Source organism: Mustela nigripes, chromosome 7, assembly GCF_022355385.1.
Source record: "Mustela nigripes isolate SB6536 chromosome 7, MUSNIG.SB6536, whole genome shotgun sequence".
Lineage (NCBI taxonomy): Eukaryota > Metazoa > Chordata > Mammalia > Carnivora > Mustelidae > Mustela > Mustela nigripes.
This window is the reverse complement of record NC_081563.1, coordinates 89,048,081-89,061,269: the sequence shown is the minus strand read 5'-3', so window position 1 is coordinate 89,061,269 and position 13,189 is coordinate 89,048,081. Positions and strand designations below refer to the sequence as shown.

General features: G+C 47.3%; 1 protein-coding gene across 1 annotated transcript in view; it reads left to right on the top strand.

Annotated features, from left to right (window-relative positions):
- The first annotated feature begins 5,007 nt into the window (after window positions 1-5,007).
- Window positions 5,008-13,189, top strand: part of EDAR (ectodysplasin A receptor) — a 90,421-nt gene continuing 82,239 nt past the window's right edge. Inside the window, exon 1 of the mRNA XM_059407875.1 lies at window positions 5,008-5,283. The gene's annotated coding sequence lies outside the window, so the exon portion shown is untranslated. The remainder of the gene's footprint in view (window positions 5,284-13,189) is intronic.

Here is a 13,189-nt window from a genome sequence, read left to right as displayed (position 1 = left end):
GATTTAGTATTTTGAACCTTTGCACCATTCAAGTTCCCAAAGTCATTCTTGGTGAGGATCAATTTCAATTATACTTTCACTGCTTATGTAACCAGGGTGGGGCAGAGTGAAGGAGGGGGCTGGGGTGGGGGAGGGGGGAACAGGGAAGGCCAAGGGCTCAGCAGAGGGTTCATGATAGTACTCTCTCCATGTGACCAGACTCATTACTGACAGCTGAGAGTTCCAAATCCAGGTGACTTTTTTCTTAAACAGTGTCCAGGGTAAAGGAAAGCCAGACTTTTATTTCTTTAATTAGCGGTGGAGTGTTGAGTATGGCAAATTTAGTTAAATAACTCAATGCAGAATCTCATTCTTCCAAGAGAGAAGTCCGGCTTGTTTATTCTGCCTCTGACCTGGAGTTGTCCCCTCTTATTTTGCGCTGGGAGAAGACAGATCACCCATGCTTTTGCTAACCACTCACTCAGCCCTGGGGACTGGTGTGCAGAAGACCCAGGGCCCAGCATGTACATGTGCCCACCCCAGGGTCCCCAGACTTCGTCTCTCTCCTTCCTTCCTTTGCTGGTGTTAAAACAACAGTGACAAAACTCAGTGGAGTAAATTCTCAGATCTAATGGCTTTATTAAGCAATTCATGAAGGGTAGCATCCCACCTAGCAGGTAGAGAGAGAACCCCAGGAGGTGCACCAAATGGCAGGTTTTTATAGGAAGGAGGGTGGGGCAAGATGGTATCAGGAAAAGAAAAGAAAGGACTGTTCCAGGAAAGGTCACTTTCCCTTATCATGCATGTGACAGAGCATCTCATTGGTGCTGACCAGAAAATTCCTGTCTGACCAGATAAGACTGTTTGTCTGGTGGAGGTTGAAACTGCAGTTAGGTTGGGTATTGATTGGACCCTCAGCTGGGTGACAAGGCTTAGCATAAGTAACTCCATTTAGAGCAGTGCTTTTCTTTTTGACGCTAGGGATAGATGCGTATTCTGAAATATAATTGCATTATCTTCAAATCATGATATACTTGGAATAAAATCCAAACCCCTTTACTGGGCTGTGTTCTCTACGGCCCTTCCCAAGTCCAGCTCAGCCTACTCGGACCAGCTCCCTCACTGCTTTTGTCCACATGGCTCCTCTCTTGGGTACCTTGGTATGCTTGGCTCTTTCCCAGGGTTTTTGCACAAGCTATTCTTTCCACCCAAAACAACTTTCCTCCCTTACTAGGCAAAACTCCCTCCTTCCTCTCCAAACAACCAGTCCTGACCCTTTTATCAGCCAAAGCCTCACCCTCACACGTGCTCCCTCACCACCTCAACTGCTGGCTTGCCACTGACCTCCATTTGTAGCACTGAACCCCATTCTGGCATTTTTAACACCTGTTTGCAAACCAAGACCCTCTACAGGGTTTGTACTTTGGGGAAAACATTGTAAGGGTTTAAATCACCAGTATTTATATTCCTGCTTCTTCTGCCTATGGAGCTGTAATAAACATGGGCAGCAAGGAGCTTTGAAAACTAGCTAGCCCATGCTCTCAGGATGGCAGAATTGAAGTTCTGACAGCTAGCAGAGCTGGGGTCTTGCCTTTCCTAGAGAAACGGGAGACACTGGGCCAGGGCAGGCATGAGGACTCTGGTGTCCTCATCATCACAAGGGCAGGTTCCCCAGGAAAAGAATTCCAATTCCACTCTAGTTCTAAGACAGATTCAAATCTGCAAATTCCATGCCACAGACAGAGCTATGGTCATCTTCTTCTGAAAACCTCTGTGAGTGTTACTGAGCACCCCCTATGGGCATACAAAGTTTCACGAAACCCTCATATGCTTCCTGTGAGTTGAGGAAAATAATTGCCTGGAAGACACTCTGAAGGAAACTTTGTAGGTAACCAGAAGTTTACTTGCTGTGGCCACTTGTCATAGGTCAAGGCAGTTCAGAGTTTGGGGTGCACTGCCGAAAAGTAGCATCCCTACCTGGGGGATCGCTTTCCCAGACAGTAATCAGATGGCAGGAAACTGTCACTAGCAGACAATCACACTGCAGCCCACACAGGCCAAGCATCCTGCACCCCCTTGCCCACTTATCACTTCCAGGAATGATATATTATGATTATTTCAGAACTTGGTGATTCTATTCCTCCATGGCGCTTTCTCAAGGCCAGAGTTTGTCTCTCTCGTAGTATCCCAGCTCCGAGAGGTGAACCATGCACTTGCTGAATGAGTAAATGGTGCCCAACGCCCAAGAATGCTATTCTGATAGCAGGAGCGGACATCAGGAACCAGCTCACTCAATGGTCATGACCCAGTGATGACCAGAATACAGCTCAGTGTTGCTCACTGGTTAATTATCTGATCTGCTAGATCATTCCCACCAACACATGAATGTTTTCTACAGCCTGGAGAGTCCTACTGAATCTCTGTGAGCCAAAGTTCTCGGTGCTGGTAGCTGGCACCTGCCACAGGCAGCGAGCCTAGGGGGTGCTCTGGGCTCCCAGCTGCATCTGTGCTCGCACAGCAGGCTGGGCAGGGTCCCGCTATGTATATCAAGCATGAGTTCTAAATTACACTCCATTCTCCACAGCCCCAAGAGACCCCAGTCACCCAACCATGGTCTGCACTCTTGATTCAAGTTTTTATTTAAAGAAATTCTATTGATAAGCTTTTGCTATTTCTGCCTCAGTCTTCTGGAAAACGTACAAAACAGAAAATCACATATCTTCAAAGCTCTGGGGCCTTAAGTGATGGAGATAAGCAATAATCTCTCTTGTTCCATTCTTAATCAGCTGAATTAATTTGAATACTCCTTTTCATTTGGGCATGATGGTCATGAGCATTGCAAGTGTAACCATCGTCAACCCTTCTTAATAGCATAATGTTTGGGATTTTTCAAAAGAGAAAAAACTTTGGTGGGCTTCTTCTACATCATTCATATTCAGCACCTATTCTGATTCTTCCTCCTTTCTTCTTGTCTTTTGGAAATATCAGTGTCCTCTCTTTTTAGTGAATTTAAAGTCACCAAAAAATGTTGCATCTAAGATAATCTTTATCCTCAAACACATTTATCAAAATGAATGTGCTAAAGAGTCAAAATTATACACAATAGAAAACATTAGCCCAGGGGGCACCTGGGTGGCTCAGTGGGTTAAAGCCTCTGCCTTTAGCTCAGGTCATGATCCCAGGGTCCTGGGATCAAGCCCCGCATCGGGCTCTCTGCTCATCAGGGAGCCTGCTTCCTCCTCTCTGCCTGCCTCTCTGCCTACTTGTAATTCTGTCTGTCAAATAAATAAATAAAATCTTTTTTAAAAAATTAGCTCAGAATACTTACTTCCTTTTCATTTTGTAGGTTCTTAGCTTAATAATTTTTGGTGTTTTCAGTTTATCACAGACCCTCAGCTTGAGCTCCATGTGGGCATATAAAAGACTAAACCTGAAAGTTCAGGTTAAAATTCTTATTTGGGAACCTACGTTAACTGGATTAACCATTGACATTGCTCAAGTAAATTGGGTAAATACCATTCTGCCCCACCTCTCTGCCCCAGTCCCAGACATTTCTGTCTCTGTGTCTTCCTTAGGCTCTTCATTTTCTCATGTGTGAATTAACTTGCATGTATCCAGGACAGAGAGGACAAGATGGAAAGGGAGAATATAGAAGTTCAGCCCAAGTTGCTGCTCTGTTCCTCTGTGTGTTGGTGGGCTTGGGGGTGGGGGTGGGGTGGGGGGTTCCTCATGATTTAATTTGTGAGAAAGAATGGACAAACACTGAAAGGCAATGTCCTTTCAAAATGTTTGTGCTTCAGATAGCTTCCTGATTGTCAGCTGTAACTAGGGTAGAGGGATGGAAGAGCCCTTGGTGAGGGGGTCACAAACAGACCAGGCTCGGCCACTCACTGCTGACAAAAGCCAAAGGCAGAAAGAGGAGTAGTGGCAAAATAAGAAGGCATTTATTTCAGTGAGGCCGACACTGGGAGGACTGTAGACTAACATCTCAAGACCATCTCCAAAGTGCTGAAAACACATCCAGGTTTACATAAGGAAAACATGGAACAAAGGCTGGTGGTACGTGTAGGTGGAAAATAAAGGTCAGTTTGGTCATTGTCATGGGGTTGGTCATGGGGGCCTTCCTGGCTCAGGGAAGTCTTTACCACTTGAGGGAATAGTTTCAGTTCCCATAGAGGGGGCTTTACCCACAGGGTCTTTTGCCTGAGTTAAGAGATAAGCTAGAAAGAAGAAGTTAATCAATTAGGAAGTACAGACTGAGGTCAATATGGAGGAAACTGAGGTCTTCTTTTATATTTATATGTAAGAGATATGTGGAGTTACATGCAATATATATGGCTGTCTGGCATTTAATGGGGTAGATATGGCTATTTGGAATTTAATGGAGTATACATGGTATCTGGAATTTAATGGGGTGTAGGTGACTATCTGGAATTTAATTGCATATATTTGGCTATTTGGAGTTTAATGGGGTATACGTGGCTATCTGGAGTTTAATGGCATATATATGGCTGCCTGGGGTTTAATGGGTTATATGTGACCGTCTGGGGCTTTGTGGGGTATATGGTGGTGGGGTGTCAGGAGAAAGGAGAGAAAACAGATCTGGGGACTCAAAGCCTGCTGTAGGTGTAGGGGGAGAGGGAGAGGAGGACAGGAATGTGCATAGACATGTGAACATGTGTCGGAATGATGCAGGAGTATCCATGCCTGTGGCCAACTCAGTAGGGGGTCCTTGGGTGAACAAGACTTGATTAATGGAATTTTAATGCTAATTTAGTTTTTTGGTGCTCCAGTTGCCAAAGGCCTTGGTTGTTCTAATAGAAGCAAGTTTCCTTCTCTAAAAAGGAGAAAACGATGATTTTACAGATTCCAGCTGGTGTTTCTCAGGGTAGGAAGTCAAAAGCCAGGTGTGTGTGTGTCGGGGCGGGCTGCAGAGGGGGTTAACCTGCGCAGCGCAGCGCCGACATCTCAGTGCTGGGAGAGGCCTCTAGATGGTGCAGGTGAGTCCGCAGTGAGGGAAAGCCCCTCTTCAGGGACCCAGTTCGCACACTAGCAGACGGGACGGAGCAGTCAAGGAAGAGTTCCCGGACAGCCCTTTGGAGTAGAAGGAAAGTGGGGCCAGCCAAAGAGCAGTGCCTCGCCTCAGGCAGCTCTGCGGTCCTCCTGCGACGCTTGGCCACCTGCTGCTCAGAGCGCTGCCTGACGGCCATCTGGGAAACCTGGTGGCCCCGCACAGGTTCTGCCTGCCTTTCTCCACAGACCGTCTTCTGCTGGGATTAGAAACTGACCCGCCAGCAGGTCCAGGTAAGTCTCGGTCCTTCTCTTTGGGTTCCCTAAACTCTTTAGCTGTTGGAGACAGAGGTGTCATGGGCTGAGAAATGGCCTGAGTGCATTTTTGAAATGCACGTCATTTTTGGGTTGCGTTTGAACAAGCTTTGCCAATTACTGTGCATCTGCACTACCAGTTCTAAGACCTGAGATTGTTCCTTTGTTTTCAGGAAAACATTAGAAACCCCACTTTGCTCCTGGTTGCACATTTGGTTAGTGAGTCGAATTCTCTGCGTGTTTAGCTGGCTTTAAGATTTTGGCTACCAAGTCCACAGGGGTCTCCGGAGAACATGAACAGTATGTTTCCGAGGTTTGCCCCGAGCCTGTCTCACGGGGAACACAGGCAGCTGCTGGGATTTAGCTGCATACCTGCGTCTCCCCTGAGTTACCTGCAGTGCGCTAAGAGACCTTCCCGGTGCAATTTTGTATCAAGTCTGAGACCCAATGTCTCAGATGTCTCTGTTTGGGGTGCACAGTGGGAGATGTATGTATTTCTGATGACTGAGGCATTTATTTACGGTCAAGAGGCTCTCCTGGGTGCTCTGACACACCAAGGAGGAGTTTGGGTCCTGCACAGGAGCCTGCTCTGATTCCCTGACATCCTTTAGCAACCGCTCCTGAGCTGCGGGGGCGGGAGGGGTTAGGGCCCGGCAGAAGGGGATCACTGAGTGGGAGGGTGGCTGATGGCGATCCAAGAGGGACAGTTAAAACAATAAGTGATGGGATAGCAGAGCAGAAGCCCATCAGCAGGGGCATTCCAGAGTTGGTGGGACGCAGGGTACAAGAAGGCTGGCGGGAAGGACAGACAGCAGAGGCTGACCCGCCTTCTCTGCTGTCCAGCTAGCCACTACTCTGTTCTGAGGTTGCATATCTGAGACACTCCCTAAGAATGAAACGGCAGCTAATTCAGAATATTAACAGGGTCAAAAGACATAATGGACTAAGGAGAAAGGAATCGATTCATATAGCTAAATAGAGACTATTCCTTGCCTGACTTGGTGCTCTGACATTTCAAAGGTAAAGCCATTTAAAGTTACTTTTTGACAAAGCCCACCAAAAAGAGAGTTACTCATCCAAGTTGGGATGTTCCCATTTGGCCTGGTGATTGCCCATGTGTCCACTTCCCCAGTGGAGGAGAAGACTGGGGGCCCTGCTCTGGGCTGGGTCAGCTTTCTCCCCATCCTTCCATGAGCCAGGCTGTACACAGGAATATTAATTTGTGATGGCACAGTGGAAGGGTAATCCTGGAAGCACATGCCTTGGGGAGGAAAAAGTAAATAGAATCTCCCTGAAATGTTTGGTTTTCACTCTCTGGCCACTACTTGATTTCTAAAAGTAAACAGATTTTCATTTTGTTGAAGATACATATTTGCAAAGCTCAGAAGTGTCTGTCTTAAGCATCAGCATGTCCCCATAGCCAGCAGAGCACCTGCCACAGGAAGCAGCCCCATGTTGGCTCGGGGAAGTGAAGACAGACCTGGCCTTACCTCCTATTTCACACCTTACAAACCAGATTGACTCTTTTCACTGGGGAGCATCCTCTTATCAAAGCTCCTTAGATCCCAGAAGACCACAGAAGACCAGAAGCCAGGTCATTCGAGTCTCCTCTCTGTGTCCGGCTGAGTAAGTATTGTGGTCTCTAAAAAAATGAAATTCATTCTCGAGGAATTGCCCAGGAGCCCAGCTGCAAAGACTCAAGCAGATCTGAAATTCAAACACAAGCTATAAACAGGATGGCATGTGTGAAGCCAGCCTGGTGCTTCCGTGGCTCAGCCTCTCCCATCGCCTTCCTTCCCCAGGCCTGCTGAACATCCTGCCTGCACGCCTCCCAGCAACTTTCCTCCAGGGCCTGGTTTGCCCAATTATCCCAGAGGACACCTGCCTACTCTCCTCTTTGATGCTGTGTGAGGCTCTGCCTAGGTGATTCCACACCCCCCCCCATAGTATCATTAATTAACTTACATTAAGCTCACTTAGCACATTAGGTCAATTAGGAAACTGAGGCCCCAGGCCTGTCTCAGAGAGGGCTGCCCATCCCAGCGGGTCACGCAATCCATCCTGAAGTCACGTACCAGGGAAGGACTTTGATGCAATCTCCAATTATTATTTGCCAAAAGAGTGAAGAAGGGACGATACGCTAATTTCCCATCGCTTCACTTCTGCCCTACATTTCTAGACCATTTGCAAAAGTGTTTCCATGCATTTCTTCCCTATTTTCCAAACAAGGAAATGGAGCCTTAGAAAAGTTAAGTAGCCTGCCCAACCGCATATGGTCGATAATGACTGTGATGCCAACACTAACCCAGGGCATAATGTTGTGTAACTTGTAATTTGGAGGGGCGGGACTAGAACCTCTGTCCCCTGAGTCTGTGGTGGACACACTTGCCTCTGTAAGGACATGTGGCAAAGGTTCTGGGACAACCTTCCCAGATAAAACCTGATAAAACTGAGGGTAGCAAGAGCAAACTTCTGCTCTTTTTGGAGCTAGCCCTCACACCACACTGTTGGCTGGCCTCCCATCATTATCAGAGGCAGGACCAAGGAGGAAGTAGTCTAGGCTCCATTCTCTTGGGCTGTCCCCATGAAGGCTCAGTAGTAGAGGAGATCCTGGTGCGGGAAATACCAAGTTGCTCTTTGTATATAGTGCAAACAGTGTCGAATAAGGTGACTCCGTCCAGGAACTAAGAGAAATTGCAAATGGCTTTTAGGGTTCAGGCATCCCAATGATTTCTTGGCCTCTGTTAGTACAAATGAGACTGGACTCTAGTTTTTCACTGTTGTCTGTCGTGAGGTCATCAGAGAGAAGTGCCCAATGTGGGTAACCTGCATAATTAAAACCAAGGAAAAAACTTTGCCCTGGGTCTTAGCATCAGAGTGGGCCACTCATTTGCTGGTAAATAAGGGATCCTACAACCCAAGGTGTCTTCAGTCCTTCCATAGGACATAGTGGGCACTCAGCAAAAGTGCTGTTGACCTTTGAACAATGAAGGTTTGAATTGTGCAGGCCCACTTATATGCAGACTTTTCTTTTTTATAAATACAACACAGTATTTATACAGTAAGTGTGTTTTTTCTTCCGTAGGATTTTCTTAATAACATTTCCTTTTCTCTAGCTTACTTTACTATAAGACTATGATGTATAATACATATAACATAAAAAATGTGCATTAATCAACTGTTTATGTTACTGGTAAAGCTTCTGGTCAACCATTAGTAGTTAATTTTTGGTGAATTGAAAGTTCTCCATGGAATTTTGATGGCTCAAGGGTTGGCCTTCCTAACACCCACATTGTTCAAGGGTCAGCTGTATGTCCATGAATGAATGAATAAGATCCTTCCAAGAAAGGCCACCAGTTGCTCCAATCACACAATGGGCAGCAAGGGGTGCCTAACGTCAAAGTGTACCCCAAGTCAACAAGCAAACCATTACCAGTAGGCAGAGCTACCCTCTCTGGGTACAGAAATGCGTGTTATTTCTCAAAGGGTAGGTGCCCCAGGTGTCAAACACACTGTTTGGCTACAAGGTGAAACAGACACAAGCTGGCAAGGCTGGAGGACCTATCTCCAGGTTCTGCCCAGGCCTCCCCCAGAAAGGCCCAGGAATCTGTATGCACAGTTTCCCACATAACCTGGAGGCCTTTGTTTTCCATTCTGACAAATCAAATCACTGTGCAAAGCAGATGGGTGGTAATGAGCTTTACATAGGGAAAGGCCCTTATGTTGATATCCACAGCTGTACCACCCACCAAGCCAGTTACTTCCCAAGATGGGAAATCAGACTGTGCTCTGCACGTGGTTGGAAGGTGCCCTGGTGTGTGAGTCCCGACAGAATCAGCAGACAGAGCCAGAACAGCCACAGTGGTGTTGTCATTACTCATAGTAGCAGGACCTAAGGTGCATGGAAGCCAAGCTTAGCTGTGGTGTTTCTAGATCCTTTAAGAATGGCACTGTTAAATGATACCATCCAGTAGCTGTGTACAAGCAATTAAAAGGTGAGCCCAAATACTGAAATAAGATATTAGTCTCTTGAAAATAATAGGGAGATAATTCTGCCAACAACACCGTAATCCTGACAAAAGGTGCTTTCTTAGGAGATGAAGAAAGACATGCAGATCTAGACTACAGATGAGAAATGGCAGGCAGTGGGGCGGGGGGCAGTGTCAGAGTTTTGACAACTGTCAGACCATTACAAATCTTTTCTGTTGAAGTTTCCATCCTGCCATAGTTCTAGTTCCGTATTTCTTAAATGCCAGGTACAGAAGAGAGAAGAAGGTAGAATTTCATGTTGGTTTTAATATATACATTCTTTCAGCGAATCTTTTCTGAGCACCTGCTTCATGGCAGGCACTTGATAGGGACACAGTGATGCAGTGTTACTGTGCCTGGGTGAGGACAGCAGATGTTCTGTTTTGTGGAACTTACATTCTAACGTGGAAAAAGAAGCCATAATACATTAATATGGATGGAGTTTTGGGTAAATCCAGGGCCATGAAGAAACAAGTAAGCAGGGGGAGCAGAGAGAAGGCCCTGGGGAAGGGGACCCCTTAACAAGATGTTATCTGGGTGAAACCCTAAGTGAAGTGAGGGAGAGAACCAAGGGGAGGCGCTGGGGATGAACTCAAGACGTGCCAGCACCAGCAGGAAGTCAATGTGATGACAGCAGAGGAAAAGGTGGGAAGAACAGGAGATGAGAGAAGAGAGCCAGGAGTCAGAGGATGTCAGGCTAGAGGCTGTGGTAAGAAGTCGGGGCTTTCACTGAGGGAGGTGGGAAGGCAAAGAAAACCATGTATTAATTCGGGCTGAAGTATTCACACCCCATGCCATTTGGGGATCATCAGTGCCCACAGCACCCTAGGTGGGACATTGTGAAACCCACGCCCACGTGCCATGAGTCTGGTCTCCAGCTGTGCTCTTCTCGAGAGGGCTGGTCTGGCTCATGTATAGACCGAGGTAGGACAGATCCCTTTCAACCCAACATCTGCTCCCTTTGCAATTAACAAAGGACAGAGGGGCCCTTCCTGAGAAATTTTTAAAGATACTAACTTGAAACACGTGCTTACTTTTCTTTACAATCTCAAACTCGAAAGAAAACACTGAACATGGGCGCCTGGGTGGCTCAGTGGGTTAAGCCGCTGCCTTCGGCTCAGGTCATGATCTCAGGGTCCTGGGATGGAGCCCCGCATCGGGCTCTCTGCTCAGCAGGGAGCCTGCTTCCCTCTCTCTCTCTCTCTCTCTCTCTCTCTGCCTGCCTCTCCATCTACTTGTGATCTCTCTCTCTCTCTGTCAAATAAATAAATAAATAATCTTAAAAAAAAAGAAGAAGAAGAAGAAGAAGAAGAAAAGAAAACACTGAACATTCCCATAGAGTCCCACATTGCCTCCTACCCTTTCGCACCCTCCCTGTTCCTGGTGCAGCCAGCCCCAGGTCAGTTCCACTCACCCATTTCTCACTTGGAGAGATGAAGAGACACTTCCCAGCACTGGGAAAGATGGAGTTGGACGGGCAGAGCAGCTCTCATAGCGAAGCCCAGTGCCCTGACATCCAGTTAGGAAGCCTCCTCTCCCAGGATGCTGTGGAGGAACTAATTGAGAGGTCAATTTCACAGCCAGTTTGGCATGCCAGAGCTATTCTTGTCCATTGCACACAGCCCTAGGAGTTGGGGAGAACCCTAGCTGCTCGGCCCCATGCAGCAGCAGGTGGCTCGCCAGCACCTGGCAAATTTGAGTTCCTTCCAAGTAATAGGGCTGTGGAGAAGGATGAGGGTGAGAGGTCAGCCTAGAGGAAAGACATCCCATTGCAGGGAAGCCCAGAGCACTGAGGGCACATGCATGGGTCATGAGGGAAGAGGTCGGGGTGGACTCAGGGGTGTGGCATTTGGCCAAGCTCCTGAAACTATGTACGGGGCAGGGGGTGGGGGGCTAGACCGCAGAGGACGGTCAGATGGGATGCACACGTCTGCTGCTTTGGCTGATTTTGTTTACCCGGCAAATATGGTTTTATGGCTTAATATTTTGATTGAGGTTTTTTGTTCTTGCATAACAAATATTACCTCTGGCCCAGAAAAACTGTAATCCTTAAAAATCCTGGAATGCGCCACACTTGCTTAAAAGCACCTCGGAGGACTTTCAAGGTTCGTTTTCTTTAAGATTTAGTCCTTAATAACGGCTAGAAATGGCTGTTCCTAAACCCTCCTGTCCGTAATGAAGAAAATCCTTGAGAATGGACACTTTGGGGATGTGGCTGTTCAATGCTCCCCCCACCCCCCGCCACCTCCACAGAAAGCCGGCATCTCTACAGAGGAGGGGCTGGGCAGCTGGCTGGGTGGCACTGGTACATGGTACAGGGCGACTAGGCATGAGGGGATTTGCGGAGTGGCCTTCTGCTTGATGGATTCCTCCCTGGGTGATAAAGTCTTCAGTAAGTATCATTTAAGTTAGAAGACTTTAAAGCAATTCCGGCAGAACCCCTTTCAGGGTTTAGCTCATCCTTGCAGAGACTGGGGGAGAGAGACCCATCCACGCAGCAGACGTCTGATCTATCCCGGTGGCCTCTGGCAGAGACCAGCTCTGTTCCTACGACCACTGTGATGTGAGCAATTGCCTTGGTCCCCCTCCAGCACTCATTTAAGCAATTTCGCTCCTCATTTTATGGACAGAAGAAACCAAGACAGGGACATGCCAGTGACTTGGGACGCTTGGTTTTGAGTCAAGTCTGCAAACCAAGAGACCCAGTTTCCGCCACCATCGCTGCCAGTCAGTTTCCAACGTGAGTTTTCCACATGAAATTCATTATCCAAACAGACCACACACAGCTCTCTGACTTGACTTCTACAATTGGCGTGTGTGAGGGAAGAGGCGCTTCAGAATATTATTACCCTGATGATTATCACAGTTGTTGCTTTTGAAGGCAAATATTTATTTTGTGAGGATTGCAAAACTAAGAATAGTAGAATGTGGGGCTCCTCCTTATGTTTACAGAATAAACAGAACTGAGACACCGACAAATGCTATGTCCCCTGTTCTCGGAGCACCCAGCTATTCACCTCCTGCTTATAAAAAAAAATGAAATAAAAGCAGGGGCCTCTGGAAAAGCAGGTATCTGTCGGGCTGAGCATCCTTCTGCCCACCCCACGGGGCTCCAGTCAGGAGGATGCAGGCTCTCTGCGGGTGCAGTGGCTGATGGGTTTGGGGGACATCTGTCCTGTTCACCCCGGTGGCCTGAACAACACTTCTCCAGGGTCTCCCTGGAGGTTTTCCTTGTGAAATTAGAGCGGCCACTGCATTTGCCATAGAATACCAGGCTGCAGATTTTGCTAGAGGTTTTGTAAGAAGAGCTAAAAGAAATGGAAGACCTGGCCCCTGTTCTTAGGGCACACAGTACCGAAAGGAAGAAGTAGGACAAACAGCCTATTCACACAAACAGAAAGACAGATTGATGTAAGAAATAGAAAAAAAACAGCACTGACCACGCTGCCTTGCATCATTCAGTGTAGGTCTCTGGTGTTGGGCTGCGTGCTGCTCTCTGAGGCAGGAGCACAGCTCCGTGGGGAGCATCCCAGAGCCTGTAGCACCGGGGATGTACCTGCCTCACACATAGTAGACACTCAGTTAATGTTTATATAAACCAGCCTTTATGAACACTTACTACTTTCACATTTGCATTTTATTTAATCTGTGTAACAATCCTGGAAGTTCGAAATTATCATCAAGGTGTCACAAATGTGTAGGAGAGGTGAGGTGACTTGCCCCGGAGCTCCCTCCTGGTAAGTGGCAGCATTTCAGCTGAGGTTCACAGACATCAACTTAGTGTCTTTTCCATGGGTTCCTTCAGAGATCAGGTCTGGGGTAGGTTGCTGCAAATTAGATTGAAATTTAACTTTAT